The sequence below is a fragment of the Passer domesticus genome, chromosome 15 (genome assembly GCF_036417665.1).
Source record: "Passer domesticus isolate bPasDom1 chromosome 15, bPasDom1.hap1, whole genome shotgun sequence".
Lineage (NCBI taxonomy): Eukaryota > Metazoa > Chordata > Aves > Passeriformes > Passeridae > Passer > Passer domesticus.
The window spans coordinates 15,402,658-15,416,413 of record NC_087488.1 but is presented as its reverse complement, the minus strand read 5'-3'; the positions used below and the strand labels follow the sequence as shown (position 1 = coordinate 15,416,413).

The following is a 13,756-nucleotide window of genomic DNA, read 5'->3' as shown; positions in this document are numbered from 1 at the left end:
CCCCAGGAAAATGCTGTGGGAGCCACAGAAAATTGGTCCTTCCTGAGAGCCACAGTAAAAATCCCAGACTTTGGGGATGATGGAGGGATCTGTGCATTTTTAGCCAAAACACTGGGATTGTCTTTTTCTCTGGTTGACTCTTAGCACACTCAGATAAACCTGGAGACGGGACACTGAAAGGAACAGCACAGAGGACACGTGGGGCCTTATGTTCCTATGGATCCATTGAATAAATCTTTCCAGAAAGGACAAATCTGGGAGGAGTTCCTCAAACTCTGAGGGACTTCCTCATCCCTGAATTTACAGAGGTTTTTAAGCGACTCAAGTTGGCCTTAGGGAAAGGCACTGCACATCAGAACCCCAGGATGCTCCTCCACCAGCCCATCCCTCCTCCTGGGCTGATTTTCCTGTTCCTAAACCCAGAGTAATTAATACTGAGTAACCTCTGAGGGATTTCACAAATCTCAAAGCTCTGTTATTTTTCTCACTATGGGATTCTAGAAAGAAACTTCTGAGGAAAATCGTATCAAAAACGGACTTTTATTTTTTTTTCCTTCATCAGAAATAAGGTTCTGATTTTTAGCAACAACAATAACCCGAAAAAAGAACGGGATTAACTCGAGAGCTCCTTCACTTTCACTCCATTTCTTTTGCCCCTCCGCAGGGAAATCCTCAATGCACAGTTCCCAAACGTTAATGAACACCAGCCCTCTCTCGGTACCTTTTAGGGCCTGATTCACCAGGATCATCCATAAATATTCCTTTAAAAACCTTCCTGAGGAACTCCCGAGGGCAGCCCGTGTCAGGAAATGTCGGATATTTCTCCCTCTCCTCCTTGAGCCGTTGGTAGCCTGCTCGGAAAAGAACAGATGCGTTAAAAGTTGGGAGATTTACAGCCCCCCACACACGCGGGAGCCATAAAGGCACAATTTGTTCCATTCCCAGAGCAGCCTCTGCCCGCTGCAGGACCTTTCATCGCTGCTGGAAAGCTGCCTTGAAAAAACCCGCGCTCTTTTACGGCCACACGGACACAAAGTTCAGCTCTCGGTGCCTCAAGGAGGGAGATGGGGGAAGGAAGAGATGAATTCGCTGCCCCTGGGCTCGCTCCTGGCTGGGGAGATATCCCAGGCTGGGAATGGTGATGGGAACAGGGCCAGGAGGGTGGGAATCCCCTGGCACACAAGGGCTGCTCCCAGCTGGGACCCTCAGGGGATCACTGCCGGGCTTGGTGCCCGTTCCTGACCTCCAGTGGCACTGGGAGCATGAAAATCCCTGCACACAAAAATCCCAGGGAGCTGCTGGCACCACAGGACAGCTCAGTCCAGTCTAACAAAGCCCAGCCTTGACAGAGGTGTTGGTGCAAACACCAAAATCACCCTCAGAGTTCTGCATTTATGGCTCAAGCAGCTTGAAGTGACTGATGCAGCCAGATTTATTCCTGATAAATAATATTCACTGATATCCTGTGCTGGAATTAGCAAACGTCCAGAGAAGATCCTTGATCTGCCTCTGGGATTTAATTGCTGCTTCTCCTTCCACCCACAGCCTCTTCTGCTCCTAATGAGATCCCCCAAAGCACAAAGGGTTAAACCTTTGTCCAGTCTGCCCTTCCAGCTTCCCTCAATTTGCAAAGGGTGGGAAGGGAGAGATTTATGGGGAGCCCATCCCGGAGCCTCCTTTGGTGCTGGGGGACAGCCCTGCTCCAACAAAGGGGCTGTAAAGCACTGCCCACCACAAAACCCTCTGCTGGGGGCAGCCAAATCCCTCCTGGGATTATCCTGGGCTTGGAGAGGCCCTGGAAAGAAAGGCTGCCCCTTTTTCTGGCTGCATTATTGACAAAGAGTTGGTGAAATACTCACGGCTGCCCTGTGAATCTGCCGAGGCTGCACAGACGTTTGGGCTGGGAGGGAAGGAAGGGCTCGGGGCTTGGCCTGCATCCCCCATCCCATCTGGGGTGTCTCTGGAGCAGGGAGAGCTCATCCCTGCCCTGGGACCCCTTGGGCAGGGAGAGGAGCCCAGCCTGGGGTGGGTGGATGGTCCCAGTCGCTGGTCCCACCAACCAGGGGGCTCTGAATTGTCCCAGGGGATGCAGGATGGATCCTGGAGATGGAAATGAGGAGGAACCAACGCTGGAATGAACAGCTCTGACTCTCATCTCACCCTGAGCAATTCTCCCTTAATAACCCCTTCAGAGGTCTCAGCCCCTCAGGGTCACTGGACTCCCTCAATAAAGAAGGACCAAGTGACATCTTAGAATGGATTTTTTTTCCTCCTTTCATAGGATTTTTTTTAGCAGATGAGGAGGAATTAATGGAAAAGCAGAAGTGCTCTGTTTCAAGCGAGAAATGGCAGAAAAAGCCTGCTGGCACTCGCCAGCCAAGGAGCAGCTGGTGTTGGATGGGAGCTCAGAGCAAGCTGTGATCCACAGGCTCTGGCTTTCCAGAGGGGAGGAGGGAAAACTCCCACTTTGTCACAGTCACTTTGTCACCCCATGAGGCTGCTCCAGGCCCTCACCTGTGTCCCCAGCAGTGGGATGTTTGCCTTCCCACACATCTGTCCTCACAGAGCCACGGAACCCTTCCTGCTCCAGGGAAGGCATCACCACCCCTTGCTCAGCACCTGCTTGGAGCAGCATCCCAAAAAAGCCCTGCAGAGCTCAGACCTGGCTGTGCTGTAGAAAAAGCAGAAATAAACAAACTCTCCTGGCTACCAACAAAATCCAAGCCATGACAACGACAGCAAACAGCAGCAAAAAAAAAGTTCCTTCCTAATTTCAGCTTCTGGTCATAAAATTTTACTTTCATGGAACAGCGTGAAATCTGCACAGCCTGAGCAGGGCTTTTTCATAAAAGCAGAGCTGGTGGAATATCCCAGCCAAGGTGTTTTTATAAGCCAGAAGAAGAGAGACAGAAACACAGAAAGAAAATAATTTTCTTGACTTCCTTCCAGAGAGGAATTTTATTTCGATTTCCTTTAGCCAGGCTGAATCTCTCCTGCCTCTCCTTGCCTGGGTTTTATCAGAGCCCTCCCTGTGCATGAACCCCAGCAAATCCAAACCACTTTGCATCTGAGCCCCAGTACCTTTAAAATCTCGGAATTTCGAGCAGTGATTTGCAGTGGGAGTTTGGCTCCCTCTTAGCCCAAAACACAAAGCAGAGTGTGGAAGCTCAGCCCTGCACCCAGGGTGAATCTGCTCTTCCAACACCCGTGAGGATGGGGGGAAACACTTCCCAAATCTATGAGGTTTGAGGAGAAAATAATGTCTGCTACAGGGCCAGAAACAGCTCTCAGCCTGGTGAAAAATGACTTCCAAATGCCCCCTGCTCTGGGGATTTCATGAGGGAAGATGGATCTTTCTATCCCTTTTCCTTTCTTCTTCATTTTTCAACTCTTGACCCCTGCTGGAGCAGGGAGCTCGCGGGTGAGAGCCTCGGCAGAGGAAACGCTTCCTCCAGTTCATTTGTCTCCATGCTCTGTGCAGCTGAAGATGCTCCTGTGGCCACGAGGATTCTGTTCCCAGCCCTGCCCATCCCAAATCCTCCAGCCTGGATTTGCAGCTCCAGCTTTGCCACTGAGAAAAATAAAATCAGAGCAGTTTTGGGGCAGATTTGCAGCCCAAGGCTGAGAGAGGGTGATGTGTTTAAGGGACTCAGAGGGGATGGGGTTTGCCAGGCCGTGGAGAGCCAGCTGGGAAGGATCTTGTTGGGAACTGGCTCCCAGGTGCCTCAGATCCCAGGAAAGCTGCTCGGGATAACTCCAGCTCAAAGCTCTCAGCTCAGAGAGTGGCACCAACCACAAATCTCAGGCAGAGATTTCAAATCCCTTAAAACCCCTGCGACTTCCAGCTCAAGGTCCAAAGGGAAAAGAATGCCCAGCGATTCCAGCACAGAATCCTGGCATGGTTTGGGTTGGAAGGGACCCTAAAAATCACCCTGTTCAAAAAAAAATAACCCCCTGCCATGGGCAGGACACTTGCGCTGTCCCAGGTTCCTCAGCATTCCCAGGGCCATTGGAAAGCACCACGGATCCAACAGGGAAAGGAAGGTGTGGTTTGAAGCTTCCTTTTTAGGAGATAATCCGAGCTGGGAGCATTGGGAACCAGAGCCCAGAGGCTGAAAGATGAAGAAATTCTTTTCTGAAAGAAATTTCTGCTTAGCACCTTGTTTATAATCAGGGTAAAATGGGAGGATTTGTGTCATTCCAACCTCTGGGGATTTTCTGAGGCGTCTCAGGGAGCCCCAAACACGCATTTCCCTGGATGATGTCCACAGAGCCGTCCTGGAACAGGAAAGAAGGGGAAAAGGAGTGAAAAGGGGGATGCTCAAGTGTCTCCCCAACCTTTCTTCCCTCTTGGTCTGAACATGGGATCCTGACTTTCCTTCTGTTTTCAGGGAGAGGCAGAACCCGCTGGATTCCAGCCCTTTTCTCTTAGATTTCCTGTCCAGTTAAAAAGTAGGACATTCAAATCCCAAATTTCCAAGCTGGGCCTCAATCCTTAGCAGAATAAACCTCAAGAGGAGAATTTTTATAGGACAATTTGCTGCTCACCATGAAGGCTTGAGGAGGCCAAGGAGCCCGGCCTGCAGCTCTGCTGGGGAAAAGGATCCTTCTGCCCTCCTCCTCCTCCTCCTCCTCCTCCTCCAAAGCTTCCCTCTGGCTTCCAGCAGCCCACGATCCAGGGAAAACACAGCGAGGGCCACTGTTATTCTTTATGGAGGCAGGAGAGGAAAAGAGGCAGATCCAAAGCTCAGTGTGAGATGGAAAAGGCGTTGGATGAAACAGAGCACACACAAACCCAGGGAAATGCTGGGAGCTGGATTTCTTGGGAAGGGGAATGGAACTGGCTCTGTTTGCCTTGGAGAAGGGGGAAGAGCCACAGGGCTTCATCTCAGCAAGTGCTGCTTTTCAGCACAGAGATGTGAGTGAGGCAAAGCCCTCCTGCCAGGCTGCTCCTGTGCCCCAGCTCCTCAGATCCCAATCCCACCCCACAGCCAGGTGATGCTCACAGAGCTCCTGCCAGGCTGCTCCTGTGCCCCAGCTCCTCAGATCCCACCCCACGGCCAGGTGATGCTCACACAGCTCCTGCCAGGCTGCTCCTGTGTCCCAGCTCCTCAGATCCCATCCCATGGCCAGGTGATGCTCACACAGCTCCTGCCAGGCTGCTCCTGTGCCCCAGCTCCTCAGATCCCACCCCACGGCCAGGTGATGCTCACACAGCTCCTGCCAGGCTGCTCCTGTGTCCCAGCTCCTCAGATCCCATCCCATGGCCAGGTGATGCTCACACAGCTCCTGCCAGGCTGCTCCTGTGTCCCAGCTCCTCAGATCCCACCCCACAGCCAGGTGATGCTCACAGAGCTCCTGCCAGGCTGCTCCTGTGTCCCAGCTCCTCAGATTCCAATCACATCCCAGGCACAGGTGATGCTCACACACCTTAAACGGATTTTTGCAGGAAGAGAAGGAAAAAACAAACAAACAAACAAACAAAAACAAAACACAAAAAACCAAACAAAAACCCCCCAAACAAACAAACAAAACAAACCCCAAAAAAACCCCAAAAAAACCCCAAAAAACCCAAGGCATCAGCATTCCATGAGCTTTATCCAGACTTTGCTCCATTTTCCCCAGGCTGGCTCCTGTCCAGACCTTCCCTCACTGCTCTGGGCTGGGGGCTTTGATCTGGAGGGGGATTGTCCTGGTGGGATGGAAAGCCCTGGAGCTGGACAGGAAAGAGCCACTGGAGCACCCTGATATCTGCAGGAGTCCCACCATGGAGCAGACCTCAAAGCCCACATCAAAACCTTCCACATCCCAGCTTGCTCCAAGCCCTGTCCAGCCTGGCCTTGGACACTTCCAGGGATGGAGCAGCCACAGCTCCCCTGGGAATCTGTGCCAGGACCTGTCACCTCCCCAGGGAGGAATTCCTGGATCCCAATATCCCTCTGCCCCTGCCCCCGGGCAGGTTAATCCATTCCCCCCCTGGTCAGCCACTCTTTCCCCTTGGAACAGCATCTCCCTTTTTTTAAAATTTTTTTTTAAATTTTTTTTAAATTTTTTTTTTAGTTTCCCTTCACGAGGACATCAGAACAAATCCAGGGAGCAGATATTCCCGGGCTGAAGGCTCTGCTCTTCCCAGGGCGTTCCTTTGTCTCTGCAAAAGCAGCTGCGGGGTCTCGGCTGGGGGATTTCCCCCGATGTGGAGGCAACAGGAGGAGTTTTCACCTGCCCTGAAACAATGCCATGCACAGAGGGCCACATTGTTCCCCTGCCATTTGGAAGCAATTACCTGCATGTTACGTAAAACTTTTATTAAACGCCGGCAGAAATTCGGTAACGTGTTAATCAGGGGCTGAGTGACATCTGCTCGGTGCCCGAGCTTTGGGGTCGGCACTTCGCGGTGATTACCAAAACACATTGCTCCTTTTTGCGGCCTCCCACGTGTTAATTTTTCAGATTTATCCTCGCAGGCTCCCGGTGTTCTCCCTGCACTCAGCATCTGCTCCATCCCTGCCTTTCGCAGCTCCGGCCCAGGCAGCTCAGGCACTTTGCTGAACTAATCCACAGGACAATTCCCAGGGAAATCCGGCTCTTTCTGCCATCAAAAGGGATTTGCAGATGGATTCAAAACTAAAAAAACCCCCAGGTTTAGGGAAAAACGCTCAGGGCAAGGCTTGGTCAGGCTGGGGGTGAGAAATGGGAATGGTGAGGGATGGGAGGGAGCCTGGAGCTCATCTCATCCCTGCCCCTTCCACCCCCCAGCCCCGCAGTTTTGGGAGCACTGGAAGCCCCATGGAGCAGTGACAGAATGAGAATTTCACCCCAAAGAGACTCCCAGAAAATCTTCCTGCAGGGAATTCCCGTGCGTTTTCTCCAGGAGAAACTCCCCCTATCCACGGGCCAAAAGCTTTGTGTGCTCCTGTCAAACCCCATTTCTAATTTATGCTTTTTTGATTATTCTGTTCCCCTTTCCCAATAAAAATTACAGCTTCCATTTATCATTTTTCCACAGGTTGCCATAAATTCCGTTTGTTCCATCCCTCCCTCACCTCATGCCAGCTCTGTCCTCCTCCCTCTGGGGCTGTGCCATTGCTGTCACCTCACACAACTCCTTCCCTCCTTTTTGGAGAGGGAGATGGAAATAAAAAGTAAGAAATAAGAAACAAAAAAAACCACCCCAAACAAAACAACCCAAACAAACAAAAAAATCCAAACCAAACACAAAAAAACCCAAAAAACAAAACCCAAAACAAAAACACCCCTCAAACAGAACAATCCCCCAATCCTAAAATCTTTCCAGGCCATCTCCAAACCTGCAGGATGGCTGGAGTTCCACACAAATAAAACTCGTGGTGTTTTACAGCAGAATTTCCTGATTTTTTCCCTTTTTTCCCCCAGGAATTAGCACCAGCAGGAGTGACACTTGCTGCCCTCAGACCTGTGGGATCAGCCGTCACTTCAGGAGCCTCCTGCCTGTTTTTTTTCCCAGGTCTTTTCCAGATTAATTTACCCAAGATTTTTAATTTTCACCTTTTTTTTTGGTGGGGGGGAGCACACAAAAAACAGCTCTGCATCCCATCACTGCAGCCCCGTGTGCCTGAAAACATTATTCCTCCTAAAGTCCTGCCCGGGATAATGAACAGAAATGAGAAGAACGTGGGGATGGCTGCAATTCCCGGGTTTGCAGTCCCGGACCCATCCTCCGTGCCCGGGGCTGCTCTGGGATCGGGGTCTCCCTCCCTTCCAGCCGAGCCTGGCTCCGGCTGCGCCCCACAGCTGCTGAGGGGAACAAAACTTCCCTGCTTGCTGGCATTGGTAGCGTTTTGGACAAAAATCCTCCTTTTTCTCTGTTTTTTAACACGGACAGAATAAAAAAAAAATAAAAATCGAGTATAATGGGGTCAGTACCTGGCGGGGGATGCAGGAGGAAGACAAGGAATTCTTGCAGGGTCCTGGAATGGTTTTGGGTGGGAAGGGAGCTTGAGGATCATCTCATTCCACCCCTTGCACAGGCAGGGCACCTTCCACTGCCCCCCTGGGGAGCTTCTTCCAAGCCTGAACACAAGGAGAGAAGATAATTAATGCTGGGAATTAATGAACAGGAATTTTTTTTTTTAATTTTTCTACTTTAATCTTTCTTTTTTAAACCCAGCCCCTTAAAGAAGCTGCTCTGACTCGAACATGATTTGAAAGCACCGAGCTCTGGCTGCACTTCCAGCGCCCAAATGTGTGACCTTGGATGACACCAATCTGCCAGAAAAGCAGGAAAAAGAAAAGGTGTTGCTGATATTTATTTATTTTCTGCTCTGATTCCTCATCCATCATCAGGGAAATTCGCTCTTGGCAGCGCCGGCCACTTCCTCAAGCGCAGCCAAGGTGACCACGAAAATTAGCATCAAACCCCACAAGGTTTTCCATCATGGACACGTTGTTTTTCACTGGACACAAATCCTGAGGTGTTTCCCTTTTATTCGGCGTCCGCAGGGATCAGGCTGTTACTCCAGGCATTGCTCCATGCGCTGACGGATTCTCCAAATGGGAAAGTGAAATTTTTGTGTTTCACCGGAGAAATTTCCCCCGTCCTCCCCAAGTGAACGGCTCAAAACGGCTGCACTGCCCCGGACCTCAGACACAAAACTCCACTTTCAGCCTCCCTCATAAATAATTTGTTTAATGAGAGGTCCTGGAGGAGCAGATTTCCCTGGCAGAGCCAAGGAACACAAACGTGTGCGTGGTTAAAGAGCGCCAGGAGCACCGACGGCCCCGTGGTGTCAAAGAGCTGCACCCAGGCCCTGCTGGAGCTCCCACCTCGGCCATGCCCAGGTGGAGAGTGCAGGGATGCTCTGGGAAAAGGAGTTTTTCATCCCAAAATCGCTGAGGTTGGAAAAGAACTCCAAGCTGTGCCTGATCCCCGCCTTGTCCCCAGCCCAGAGCTCTGAGTGCCACCTCCAGGAATTCCTGGGGCACCTCCAGGGTGGGGACCCCAACCCTCCCTGGGCAGTTCCAGTGCCTGAGCACCCTTTCCGTGGGGAAATTCTTCCAAAATCCACCCTGAGCTGCCCTGGCCCAGCCTGAGGCTGTTCCCTCTGCTCCTGTCCCTGTTCCCTGGGATAAGATCCCAAATCCCCCTGGGATAAGATCCCAAATCCCCCCGGCTGTCCCCTCCTCTCTCAGGAGCTGTGCAGAGCCAGACATCCCTCCTGCTCCCCCTTTTCTCCAGGCCGAGCCCCTCCCCAGCTCCCTCCTCTTTGTTTCCCCCATGCCAGCAATGTCCAGCCCCCAATTCCAGAGGGTTTTCATGGGGAGCCTCTCCCAGAGCAGAGGATGGAGGAGTTTGGCCGAGGCTCTTGTGAGGGGTGGGGTGGCTGTGGCTGCTTGCTCAGCTCCACATCCCTCCAGCAGGAATTCCCCCATGGAAAGGGGCTCAGGCCTTGGCACTGCCCAGGGAGGTTTGGGGTGCCCATCCCTGGAGGTGCCCAGGAGTTCCTGGAGGTGGCACTGAGGGCTCTGGGCTGGGGACGAGGTGGGCATCGGGCACTCAGTGACCTTGGAGTTCTCTTCCACCCTAAAAGGTTCTGGGATTCTCATCTCAAGACTTTGGGAGGTGAGGGCAGGCAGGCAGTGCCAGCGGGAGCTGTAAGTAATTAGGGTTAATTCATTAAGTGCTATTAAAGGTGGGATGTCAGCCAGGGATGCTCACCAGGGCAGAGTCCAAGGAATTCTGAGCTTGGAGGGACTGAGGGCAGCTGAGGAGCACCTGGTGGTCCCTGGGCTGGAGAAGGAGCTCAGGATTTGCTCCATGGCTCTGCAGGGTCCTCATCCTCAAGGAACAACAATATATTAAATATATTATAATATATAATAGATGTATTAATATAGAAAATGTATATTATAGATTATATAATACACAATGTACAATAAATATTATATATCATTATATAATATATATTGTAAATTATAATTATACAAAGAATTATAACTAATTATATTTATAAATAAGTATATAATATATAAATATATAATATATAAATATATATAATATATGATAAATTATATATTATAATACATAACATATAATATAGAATATATAACATATAACACAGTATGTAACATATAACACATAACATATAACATGTAATATATAACATATAACATGTAATATATAACACGTAATATAAAATATAGAATATGTAATATATAATATGTAATACATGATATGTAATATATAATATATAACATAACATGTAATTTATAACATAACATGTAATATATAACACGTAATATAGAATATAGAATACGTATCATATAATATATATTATATATTATATATTATATAATTTCAAGGAATAAATCAGAATAAAAGTGGGACAAATCCCCAGCAGCAGCAGGAAGATGGCAATGCCCTGCAGGGATACCCCTGCCTGCCCCAGCAGCCCCAGGCACCGCCTGAGTGATGAACTGGGATGGAATCCCAGCGCCCAGAGGGCTGGAAAACATCGGCGAGTCCGGGCAGAAACTCAGAACCGGGGGCTGGGCAGGGCCGGGGGCACTAGAGGGCACTGTCGCCTGCACATCGGGACAGGCAGGACACGGAGCAGACTGGAAAATGTCCCGAGATCCCAGCTCTGCATCCCGACCTCTGCAGTGAGAGACCGGGCTGGAAAAAACGGTATTTGTAAAAATAAAAATGAAAATTAAAAATAATGATAATAATAGTAACAATAGCAATAATAATTATTTCAACACGTACCTCCTAATATCAGGTATTTAACAGCACAGTGTCACATATTTAAAAATAAAACTTCTCAGGCTGCTGGAGATGCTGAGGGGAATCTGTGGGTGCAATACCCAAACCTTTTCCCCCTGGATATTGCAATAAATGGGATTTTTAACGTTTTCCAGCCTGCTCAGCCTCGGCCCAGCTCCAAAAGCAGCCAAGGAATTTCCCGGGCTGGAGAGGGTCAGACCTCTGGCAGGGTGTTTGCCTCTGGGTTCCTCCTTCCAGCTGGGATTTTCTTTGGGATTTTGCTCTGGAGCAGCGGGAGGGGAGGAAGGCACAGGGGCTGCCTATGGAAAAGTCATGGAGCCAGTGCTCACAGGTGAAAATTCACTTGTTAAAGAAAATAAATGAGGGAAAAAGGGATCCTTCCCAGGGCAGGGAGCTGGGCTGGGCTGGGAGCAGCTCTGATTTCCAGGGATAAAGTGGGGATGTGGAGACACAACAGAAATTCCTCACCTGGTGTTGAGCCCAGAGCCCAGGACTGGGCAGGATTTGGGGATCCATCACCTCTGCTCAGAGAGGAAAGGGTTAAAGGGTTAAAGCATCCCAGGTACAGCAGCTCCGGTGGCTGGAGTTAATTCCAGACCCAAACCAACCACGAGTGGGGACATCTAGGGGGGGAAAAAAAGGGGGAAATATTTCCTTTGCCTCCTTGAAACAGCAACTCCCAAATTCCCAGGGCCACTGGTGAGGCTGGGGAGGGATCTGGGCTCACGTTCCTGGTGACCTGAAACTCCTGGTGACCCCACATTCCTGGTGACCCCACACTCCTGGTGACCCCACACTCCTGGTGACCCCACACCTGCCCAGGACCAGCCAGGAGGGCTCAGGAGGCAGGAGAATTCCTGCTGTGGATCCCAAGGATCCCATCTCCCTCTGGGGGGTTCTCCAGCTCCGGCTGCTGTGGATCCAGAGCCCGGGGAGAGCTCGGGGTGTGGGGGAGGCCCTGCATCCCTCAGTGGCCCCCAGCCTGCTGGAGCCATCCCAAACTTCCCAGGTTTTGTTCTGGTGAAATCACCTGGCAGGAAATGAGCTCCCCCCACCCGGGGCTGCCTTGGGAAGGGCTTTTCCCAGGTGAGCAGGATGGGCTCAGGAGCACAGGAACAAGCTGGGAGGTTCCTCAGGCTCCTGCTGCTGGTTTGAGACCCAGGAAAACTGGGAAAAAAACCAACTTTTTGGGGACCCCCCCACCATGGCTGGGTCATCCTGGTGCACCTCCACTCGCCCAGGCAGATCTTATCTCAGGCAGAGATTTATTTCCAGTCTTCTTTTCAAGACATGATGTCAGGATTTCTAATAACCTGACTGAGGCAAAGCCTGGCTGGAGTTAGGGCTGTGTTTATCAATTTCCTCCTCTCTTTTCTTTTCTTGTCTCGATTAATCATGGAACAGCCCCATGGAAAAGTGCTGTTAGCCCGACCTCCCAGCCAAGGCAGGCCTGCTCCCTGCTTCTTCCAGGTTATTTTTAACAATTCCCCGGGGATCAGGATTGTTGAATCACGGGAGTGGAAAGGACCTGTGAGCTCACGGGCTCTGTGTGCTGGCCAGGGCAGCCCTGCAGCTCCTCCTGGGGAGCAGAGCTCACCCCCAGCTCTTGGTGGATGGAAAGGAAAAGGTCCAGAGCTGGCCTCAGCTGGCTGAGGGGTTTGAGGCTGATCTGTGGGGTGGGATAAAGGATTGGGAGCTGCCCTGCCTGGACCATGGGGGAGAGGGGACCTGGAATGCTGCTCCAGCAGCCCGGGAATTGCTGGGGAGGGATTTGTCCTGCTCAAACCTCTCATCTTCCCTGACCCGAACCTCTCGGCCTTCCCCAGTGCTGTGCCAGCCCCGGGGCTTGTGAACAAGATGGGCAGCCCAAATGTGGACAGGCTAATTAGCTGCAGCACGGCTGTTAATTGGTTTTGAGGCAGCAATGTCTCAGATCTCCTGCCTGGAGCCCACGAGCTCCTCCTGCACATCCACGGTGCCCAAACCTGCTGTGCTTGCCCCTGGCCCCGGGCAGGGGGCTGGGGGCTCCCCTGGCTGCTGGACCTGCCCAGCCAAGGTGCCCAAAGCCCGAGGTGCCCTGGATGCCTGGCAGAGCTCAGCTCTGCCCCAGCCTTATCTGCCTGCAGTAATCACAAATAATTGGTGGCTCCCCAGTGGCCTGATCTAATAGCAGCACGAATAAAGTTATTTTGAACAGTTGTTCATGAGTTCATCTCCTGGAAAGCCTCAACCCCAGCTGTTGCTGCGCTTTTGATTAAAAAAAAAAATAAAAATTAAACTCAAACTGGGGATTAGCGGGGCTAAGCACGTCTCAGCCCTCCCTCCTCCCCGTGTCAGGTGCCCGGCCGGGCTATAAACCCCTCTTTGTGTGCGGCTGCCTCCCTTTCTCCCGGAGCTGGCACCGGCCCCGCGGCGCCCTGGCAGCTCCGGGATGCCGGGCGAGGGATGCTGGCAGCGCCGGCGGCTCGCGGTGCCCGGCCCGGCTGGCAGCAGCACCCAAATGGTCGCCCAGGCCTCCGGCCAAGTCCGTTTGTTAATTGGGGAGAGGAGAATCGAATTAGGCACGAGCAGCGGGGATGGGGATGGAGCTGGGGGGGACTGGGGGGTCTGCAGCCCGCAGGAGGGCGGGTGGCACTGCGGGGGCTTGGGGACAGCGTGGTGGCGAGGGTCCTGCAGCACAAAGGTGTCCCCAAAGCCCCCAGTGGCAGTGTCCCCAGAGCCCCCAGGGGCCGTGTCCCCAAAGCCCCCAGTGGCAGTGTCCCCAGAGCCCCCAGTGGCCGTGTCCCCAGAGCCCCCAGGGGCCGTGTCCCCGCGGGGACAGCCGAGCCCTGGAATCCCGGACCCCAGCCAGCGATGTCACCGCGCGGGTCACCCCGCACAGGTGGCCCTGGACACCCCCCGGACATTCCCGGGTCCGGTTCCTGCTCCCGGAGCGCAGAGGGCTCAGCCCCGGGGCTGCCGCTCCCGGCTCCGCTTTCCCGGCGCTGCCACCCC

General features: G+C 52.1%; 1 long non-coding RNA gene across 1 annotated transcript; it reads right to left on the bottom strand.

Annotated features, from left to right (window-relative positions):
- Positions 1-720: 720 nt before the first annotated feature.
- LOC135281372 (uncharacterized) lies at positions 721-5,190 on the bottom strand. The gene is made up of 5 exons (XR_010348030.1): positions 5,076-5,190; positions 4,549-4,707; positions 4,206-4,278; positions 2,515-2,671; positions 721-851 (listed from the first exon to the last, which is right to left on the bottom strand). It is a non-coding gene; the product is annotated as an uncharacterized LOC135281372 (long non-coding RNA).
- Positions 5,191-13,756: the final 8,566 nt, after the last annotated feature.